This window comes from Pinus tabuliformis, chromosome 1_1 (genome assembly GCF_031772625.1).
Source record: "Pinus tabuliformis cultivar Carrire ecotype Pingquan chromosome 1_1, CPIR1, whole genome shotgun sequence".
In the NCBI taxonomy this organism is placed as follows: Eukaryota; Viridiplantae; Streptophyta; class Pinopsida; order Pinales; family Pinaceae; genus Pinus; species Pinus tabuliformis.
In genome coordinates, this window is record NC_142297.1 from 93362315 (window position 1) to 93372014 (window position 9700).

The following is a 9700-nucleotide window of genomic DNA, read 5'->3' on the forward strand; positions in this document are numbered from 1 at the left end:
AGAATAATTCTCTTTATTGATGCTTCAGATCTTCTTTACAGACTCTAACCGCCTTACGCACACAGCTGCAGGGGTCCGCGGATTCAGCTGCGGACTTCTACCCTAGGCCTCTGCGCACACAACTGCAAAGCCTCTTTCCTACGCTAAGACTCTTCGCTCTTAGCTCTCACAGACCCATTACATCCATTAATGACTCAAAACATACCAAGAACTGAACTGCCTTAGACTCTTCTGAGACTTCCCTTTTATACAATCCCATGGTCCGTGGACCATGGGTAGATCTCCTAAAGCTGACATGACTTACATAAACTAAGGGTGGAAACCTTTTATGCACTTCACATCTTTGCGCTCTGCGACCACAAAATGCAGAGACTTTACACTTCTTATACAAAAACTTTGGCTTTCTGCTCCAAAACTTGGGCTTTTAACCCCAAAATTGACCCTAGGGGACCCGTTCCCAACATCTAGTTGCATAGGGTCTTGTTGCAGGGGTAATGGAGGCCTAGAATGGGCTGTAGCCTTGCACAACGTAACCAAAGGCATGATCAGAGAGTTGGAAAAAGTTAAGAAATGTGGCAGTACGAAAGAGGTTGCTGAGCATTGATTCTGAAGGCTGTTCACAAACGTAGTTGTGAACAAAATGTTTAATAAGTTGATCATACAGTGATTTGGTGTGCAAGTTTACTGTGAGAAGTTTGATTTTTGGAGTTGAGTATGCAAATGATTTTGAAGAGGCAAACATCCTTGTGAGAAATTGATGTGCAGAGGTATTGGAGCAACATGATTTTTGTAAGTATAAGTGGCAAAAGGATCTGCCAGATGTCAAGGACAACAAGTGCGGAAAGGGTTGATCTATATGGGCTACTTCAGCAAGTAAGCTATGTGTTTGTTTTTTTCTATTTCTTTGTGGGTCGATTGTAGATCTAATGTTGCAAACTGCAAGCCCTAGTGTTGTATGCTATGTATACTATTTGTAATGATGATCAAGGGCCATGATCCAGCTATGTGTTTGTTTTTGTCTATTTCTTTGTGGGCCGATTGTAGATCTGATGTTGCAAACTGCAAGCCCTAGTGTTGTATGCTATGTATACTATCTGTAATGATGATTAAGGGTCATGATCCCTGGTATGGGAGTCCCATGATTCTTTTATTGACAGGTTAGTAAAATAATCGAGCTTTGGGCTCAAATCACTGTGTACTAAATTGATTTCATTGTTGAAGATTTCCGCTATGCAAAGTGCTTGGAGTTGTGTATTTCAGTGTGTTTGTGATTGTGTTCTACACATAGACCTGATTTTGAGGTTCCAAGAAAAATCAATATGGTATTAGAGCTACTTTGAAGGCATGTGGATCAAAGTGTGCGTAGGAAGCAGAGTGTTCCAGTCAAGCTTGTGTAGACTCAAAGGGAGTTTAACTTCAGAGGGAGATTACGAAGGATTGACAACTGACCTATGGAAGTTCAAGTCTTCAGGTTCTAACAAGATCGAGAAGTTTTTAGCCCATGTAGGGACAATCATGGATCATACGAGAACATTCATGGTGGTGCAAGGAAAGCCATAGATACTGTGGAGACAAGCATGGATCACGTTGTAAAAGTCATGTTGCGTGTGAGAACATTCATGCACCATGCAAGACAAAGCTAGGCCTCAAGGTGACTGGTAAATGGGCCGAGGCCTTAGCATCATGTACAACAAAGAAAAGAAGGGCCAAAGTTGAATTTAGGAGGCCAAAATTGGGCAGATAGCTCTGTGGAAGGTTGTGACCTTGAGAGAGCTAGGGACAATGGAGAAATTTGATGAAGATTGTGGCAAGGACGTTGCTGGAAGGGCCGAGAAGCTATATGCGTTTGTTTGACAAGCTGATCAGGCAATCTGAAGTGTTAGAAGTCCATTTGTCACGTTGGGGCAGCTAATAAAGCATCTATTGAAGAGATTTCAGACCACCATAGGGCTAGGAGACCTAACTGAGTTTAGATCTAGAGGCTTAGGGTTTGATCTAGTTGCATAGGGTCTTGTTGCAGGGGTAATGGAGGCCTAGAATGGGCCATAGCCTTGCACAACGTAACCAAAGGCATGATCAGAGCGCTGGACAAAGTTAATAAAGGTGGCAGTATGAAAGAGGTTGCTGAGCATTGATTGTGAAGGTTGTTCACAGACGTAGTTGTGAACAATATGTTTAATGAGTTGATCATACAATGATTTGGTGTGCAAGTTTACTGTGAGAAGGTTAATTTGTGGAGCCAATTATGTAAGTGATTTTGAAGAGGCAAACATTCTTGTGAGCCATTGATGTGTAGAGGTATTGGGGCAACTTGATTTAGTATAGGTGACAAAAGGACCTGGTAGATGTCAAGGACAACAAGTGCAGAAAGGGTTGATCTAGATGGGCTACTTCAACAAGTAAGATATGTGTTTGTTTTTATCTATTTCTTTGTGGGCCGATTGTAGATCTGATGTTGCAAACTGCAAGCCCTAGTGTTGTATGATATGTATATCTGTAATTATTGATCGAGGGCCATGGTCCCTAGTACGAGAGCCCCATGATTCTTTTATTGATGGGTTGATAAAATAATTGAGCTTTGGGCTCAAATCATTGTGTACTAAATTGATTTCATTGTTGAAGATATCCGCTATGCAAAGTGCTTGGAGTTGTGTATTTCAGTGTGTTTGTGATCGTGTTCTAGACATATACCTGATTTTGAGGTTCCAGGAAAAATCAACATGGTATTAGAGCTACTTTGAAGGCATGTGGATCAGAGTGTGCACAGGAAGTAGAGTGTTCTAGTGGAGCTTGTGTAGACTCAAAGGGAGTTTAACTTCAGAGGGAGACTGTGAAGGATTGACAACTGCCCTATGGAAGTTCAAATCTTCATGTTTTAACAAGACCGAGAAGTTTTTAGTCCATGCAGGGACAATCATGGATCATACGAGCACATTCATGGTAGTGCAAGGAAAGCGGTAGATACTGCAAGGATATGCATGGATCACACTGGAAAAGTCATGTTGCATGCGAGAACATTCATGCACCATGTAAGAGAAAGCCAGGCCCCGTACAAATAATTCGTGGCACATACTTGGACGGATATGGCTACATAAGGAAAGCCATGACTCATGGAATGAGGTCATGCGCATGTGTGGAAAGTCATGGAGTTGGAAGCTTGAAGGAAATACCTTCCTCACTAAGAGGGACTGCTAGATTTTGGGTAGCTCAGAAGGTAATTCTGAGAGAGGACAACCCATCAATACATTGTTTGTTGGGCAATTTACCCAAAAGAGGGGTTTTGAACCCATGATGTGGGTATAGGACCAAGAAAGAAGAATTAGATATTCTAAGGGCAAAGAGGCTAAAACCCTAGATCTAGAAGGTTTCCTAAGCGACTCTAAGGAAAAGTATAAAAGGATTCTAAGAAGAGGCTTATGACACATCGGGTGCAAGAGAAATGTAGCCCTCTTGTGCTAAGAGTGCCTTAAGAGGGCCAAATTTTCCTTAAAGTAGTGGCAGGTCTTCAAGTAAGTTGAGCTGAAGTATCTTTGAGGGAGAAAACATCTCAAAAAGAGGTTGTGTCTATGTTTCTGAGCAAATCAAGTTAAAGTGAGCGCTAAAGAGAAGCCGTTATGTCAATAAAGGAGGGGTGGATGCCCTAAAGTTTTGTTTGCGTCTTTTGTGAGGGTCGAATCCCTAATTCTCTATTACAAGAAGGTGGAATACGCCTCAAGGTGATTGGTAAAAGAGTTGATAGGCCTTAGGATCATGCACAACAAAGAAAATAAGGGTTGGAGTTGAATTTAAGAGGTTGAAATTGGGCAGAGAGCTCTGTGGAAGGCCGTGACCTTGAGAGAGGAAGGAATAATGGACAAATTTGTTGAAGACTATGGCAAGGAGGTTGTTGGAAGGGTCGAGAAGCTACAAGAGTTTGTCTGACAGGTTGATCATGCAATGTGAAGTGTTAGAAGGCCATTCGTCAGGCGGGGGAAAACAAAAGAGTATCCACTGAAGAGATCTAAAACCATTGTAGGGCTAGGAGACCTAGCCGAGTTTAGATCTAGAGGCTTAGGGTTTGATCTAGTTGCCTAGGTTCGTTGTCACAAGGGTGATGGAGGCCTAGAATGGGTCGTAGCCTTGCACAACGTAATCGAAGGCATGATCACAGAGCTGGACAAAGTTAAGAAAGGTGGCAGTACATAAGAGGTTGTTGAGCATTGATTGTGAAGGTTGTTCACAAACGTAGTTGTGAACATGTTTAATAAGCTGATCATATAGTGATTTGATGTGCAAGTTCACTGTGAGAAGGCAGATTTGTGGAGCTAAGTATGCAAGTGATTTTCAAGAGGCAAACATCTTTGTGAGTAGTTGATGTGCAGAGGTATTGGAGTAGCAAGATCTCTGTGAGTATAGGTTGCAAAAGGACTTGTCAGATGTCAAGGACAAGTGCAGGAAGGGATGATCTATATGGGCTACTTCAACAAGTAAGCTATGTGTTTGTTCTTGTCTATTTCTTTGTGGGCGGATTGCAGAGATAATGTTGCATACTTCAAGCCCTAGTGTTGTATACTATGATACTAGTTGTACTGGTGATCGAGGGCCATGATTCCTGGTAGGGGAGCCCCATGATTCTTTTATTGATGGATTAATAAAATAATCGAGCTTTGGGGTCAAATCACTATGTACTAAATTGATTTCACTGCTGAAGATTCTTGTTGTGCAAAGTGCTTGGAATTGTGTATTTCAGTGTGTTTGTGATTCTATTCTAGACATAAACTTGATTATGAAGTACTAGGAAAAATCAACAGGCCAACAGACCTGTCAAAGCAACTAACAACAAGTGAGGCTCGAATAGGAGTTAGGGATGCAACCAAGATCCAACCATTGCAGGAAGATCCGCCAGTGGAACAAGCACATAGAAAGTTGGCAGAGAAGTAGCCACACCACAACACAGAGTGTTGTCAGTTCTAAAACTTCCAACAATAGAGTCTTCAGTTATGTTTCGGGAGATGGATGCAACTAGTTTATGGTTCGAGGAGAGGTTGGAGGGTGCATTAAATTTCAGCCCTTGGAAGGCGAGGGTTTCATTGATTCTCACGAAGAATGGCATATGGGGATTTGCCAACACCAAACTCACCCCACCTACAAATTCTACAGAACTGGTCATCCACAATTACAAGGACGTGAAACCCAGAAAGATTATCTTGGATGCGGTGAACGATCATGTGATTCCTCACCTATCTGAGAAGAATACAAGGGAGATGTGGGAAATTGACAAAGCTATTCCAGAGCGATAACACCAATAGGGAGATGGTGTTGAGAGAGAAGCTCACAAACACCAGAAGGTCCATATTAGATACTGCGACCACCTATCTCATCAAAATCACACAGATCTGTGATAAGTTGGTAGCAGTTGGGGAGGTTGTGATAGATTCATAAATGGTGAGGACGACCTTGAATGGCTTCGCAAAGTCACGGGCTCCTTTCAATCAAAGGCATTGTTGCACAAAGGAAGCTTTCTGATTGAGACAGACTGTGGGATGATTTCATTTGGGAAGAGATTTAGGAGAAATCTCCGTAAAGAGGCCAATTGAGAACTTGACACTTGCTAGTGAGGCATAAGAATGGGAACGACATGCCCCTAGACTATGTCTCTAGCACTTGCTCTTCTATCATGAGTTAGATGTACTATGTTAGCGGAATTAACATGCAATTTTAACCTAAGTACAATCCATATTATTTCACTTCACTTCTACTTCACAAATATACAATCATCCACATATAAAGATATGCCACAATAATATGTCGCAATACAATGTCACATTGCACAAAGCTATGTAAACAACAATGTACAATGTGCACCAGATTATACAAGTACAAGGGCAACATCTCTGGTTCCAGCTTTACATTATAAACTTCAACAATTTTACAATGTTACAACATCAACAGATTTCAATGTTCGCTTACTTTCATGTACAACAAACCCCAACTCGTGCCATGGCACTCTTGGCTTGGCCGCATAGCTTACATAGTGCAAAATGTGCCAAACTTGGTTGTGCCATAGCTCTCTCAGCCAGCCCACACAATGTCTCAACACAAGTCTGTTGTGCACCCTCAAGGCATGGTCGTGCCATAGTCTCCTCCTACTTGCATGATTGTCTCGCCTTGTACGACTCGTACAAGACCTTTTGCAACACGAAACTCGTACAAAACCTTCACCCAAATGCTTCCTCGTTCCATAGTCCTTTTGTTCGGTTGGGCCTAGCTCGTTCCTTCCGTTCCGTCTCGGCTCTTGGTTCTCCGTTGGGTTATCTGTCTTCATTGTTCGGCTGCGTTGGTTGCTCCACTCGTTCCAACTCCCATTGATTTATATGGCTCGGGTGGAGGGGCGCATAATACTTAAAAGACTAGAAAAAAAAGTTCAATAGAGACACCATCTCTAAACTCTTCATCTTCGAATGACTGCCCTGACAAGTTACCCCTGATTTTGATAAACTATCCACCATTATGTTAAGTTATTGGAATATATGCTTGTAGGAGACAAATGAAAATCTGCTATTCCAGTCCATCACCCGATCCTTTAGAGACTAAGCCCCAGATTTTGAAAACGGATATCACCATTCATCCAATCTATATTTAATCTAGAGTCTCCAAAAACCTGCATTCTATCCACTCCCCTTTTGAATCACAAGTCTGAGTAGAGCTGTGAGTGCAGTAAGTTCTGTGCAATTATTTGTGCCATAGCCTAAACCCAGATAGAAGGAGAAAGTATGGAAGGCAGACAGACTGACCGTAACCTCAGCTCCACACATCTCCAGGTTAACCTGTGAGGCCCCATCAAAGTAGGTCCATGGCATAGATTCATCATCTCCATTGGCTCTATCTGCCTAGTGATTTTGGTCTTTGCATTAGATTTAAATTCCTCACGACAAAACTGAAGTCTGGGAAATACCTGAAGTTGGTTGAAAGTAGCTCCTTGGAAGATTATTTCATTCCTCAAAATCCAGATAGCCCAGCTCACAATGATTGGGAGTGCTCTGAATACCAGGATCCTCATACCATGCTTAGCCTGTGGCAACGAATTGCCTCCCCACTGTCTTGCATCTCAGATGAGAGATTTTACGGGCTGGCCAAACTTAGTAGAATGGCAACCAACGTGAAGAGTACTTTCCTCGTGTCCTCTGCCATGCATTCAAATACTAGGTCCTTGCCATTGTCTATTCTATAGTGTATCCCAGATCAGTACCTTGTTTGACAAGGCTAACCAAAAATATAGTTTAGTTTTTAATGTCCTCCTTTTTAACTTCAATAGGTGTACCGACCACCATTCAGGACTTGCTTGGATATTTTCCACAAACAGGGATGATCACTCAAGCTTAACAGTGAATGCACCAGAGACCTCCTTAATTGCACTTCCTACCTGCACTCTCAGCCCAGTTTCCCTCCAAGGATAGTTCTGATGGGTGAAGAAGCATCACCCAGAAAGTGTGTGTTATAATCATGAAGGGTGTACAACAGTGCACCTGATCACTTGAAATTATATTCGCAACCAGTCCAAGGATCTGTCCTTATTTTGATTCTGCTTCCATCAATTATCTTCCATGGTTCTGCGAGCCTAGGATTGGGAAGGAGGCAACCAGTGCTTTCAAATAATAGAACAGATTTGAGTTGTATTTTGTGGGCTTCTAACCCATCCTCTATCCTTGATAAGGGAGGTATATACTATATACTTTGCCTTAGTTACCTGCTGCAACAGACCATCTTCACCCACTAGTCTCCGTAAACAATTTGTTTGTGAAGGCTCTTCCAAACACTTTAATATTTTTGAGCTCCCATCCTCCAAAGGATTTAGGCTTTGAAAGCCTCTTCTAGTTGACAATGCCGTAGGATCCTTCTCCTTTTTCCTTTCCACACGGAATTAAAAACCTTTTTTCTTAACTTCTTCTGAATGCCAATGGGAATGTATGCTGGTGAATGCCTGAAAACTGGCATTGCCTCTAGTACAGATTTAACTAAAGTGAGTCTAGCTACTAAGGAGAGCCACTTGTTGCACGAGGTCTGAACTCTCTCTTTAATTTTGGAATAAAGCCACATCTAATTCTGAAAACCTTAGCCATTTGTCTTCAGAACAAACCCCAGGTAATTCATCTATTTTTTAAAAGGAATTTCTGTGAATGGAATAATGATTTAAAGCTCTTTCTTGCCCCCTTAGAATGCCATTAAAGGCAATTGAAGACTTGAACTTTTATCTGCATCCCAGTGGCCTTCATGTAGAGATCCAAGACCTCCCTGTGTCTATTCTTGTCCCTCACTGATCCATTTCCAAATAACAAGACATGGATGCTTATGATTGATTTCAAGGAGCACATTTTTACATCATTTAATCATTGTAAGAATTTATTGCATGGATATTTATCAGTTTTTCCTGTTGATATTATTACGATATGTGTGATTTGAGAAAGAAATTTCTCATCAATTCTTTCTGAATGGCATCGTTTTTTCTTTTTCTTTTCTTTTCCAGGAATTTGCAGATTCCTTAGGGATTCCTTTTCTCGAGACAAGTGCAAAGAATGCCACTAATGTTGAAGAAGCATTTATGACCATGGCATCAGAGATAAAAAAGAGGTAAGCATGATGCAAATCTGATCAATCAGAACAAGGGCTTCCAAACTTTTATAAGTTTCTTTTCGAGCCAACTATTAATCCGAATGCATGCTAGGCTAATTTTCATTGTTTCACCAATTAATTTTTTTGGTTTATTTCAAATTCAGGATGGCAAATCAGCCAACATTGAACACTGGCAAATCTGGCACAGTGAATGTTGGTGGGAGTCAGCCTATTCCACCGAAGAGCGGCTGCTGTTCATAGTTTCGAGTCTTGGATCTCAGGAGCATTCTGGTCAAGTAATTCTACATAATGTATGCGGCGATGTTATGGTTGCATCAGGTATTTTGGGAGCTCTTTTGGAAAATAATGCAAGGATACATAAAGTGATGCTCGATGCCCAAGTTCAGTGCACTGGCTGATCTGGTCAAAGAGCTGTTTAGAAATGGGGATTATCAGAAGTTTTCAGAATTTTCAAGGGGATTTCCTTTTCACCGTAGTTGACAGTTTCCGTCTTATCATCATTAAAACCAACAAATTGAACTTATAATGTGAACTAACAGCTTAAACATATAATATGATTCCTTTTTAAAGTTTCTTTGGTCTTTTGTTCTCATTCTCAGACTACTAATGTTGACTATACTATGAAAAAATTGGATCTTAACCCGTTATAACTTATGACTGCATCACTCTTTGTCCACCTTGCATGTGTAAATATCCATTTTGACAATTAAATAACCAAGATGTAAATTATAGAATGTTTCAAGGATATTTGCAGCCTCGTAAAATCATTTAGTAGGAACGATTTTGACCACTGCAAAGGAAAAATTACTGAGATTGCAAGATACATTCCTGTTCACTATCATGAACATTAGAGAGATGGAATAGCTGGTAATAGCTTGCCAGGCTCCAGCTTGCAGTGATTTATGTCTAAGTAGACCTATGGATTGATGTCATGCACAGGAAGCTACCTTTGGAACTATGATCTATATTTGGTTTGTAGATTATAGATATGAAGGCTCAAATTGTCAAACGTTGAGCAAGATTAAGAATGTTAAGTATGGTTTCTTAAAACACCAAGGCCATTTATGTGGCTATAAAGTATGAGCAGGTT

General features: G+C 41.1%; 1 long non-coding RNA gene across 1 annotated transcript; it reads left to right on the top strand.

Moving 5' to 3' along the window:
• The first annotated feature begins 8288 nt into the window (after window positions 1-8288).
• On the top strand, window positions 8289-9183 carry LOC149211801 (uncharacterized). The gene is made up of 2 exons (XR_016250183.1): window positions 8289-8607; window positions 8754-9183. It is a non-coding gene; the product is annotated as an uncharacterized LOC149211801 (long non-coding RNA).
• Window positions 9184-9700: the final 517 nt, after the last annotated feature.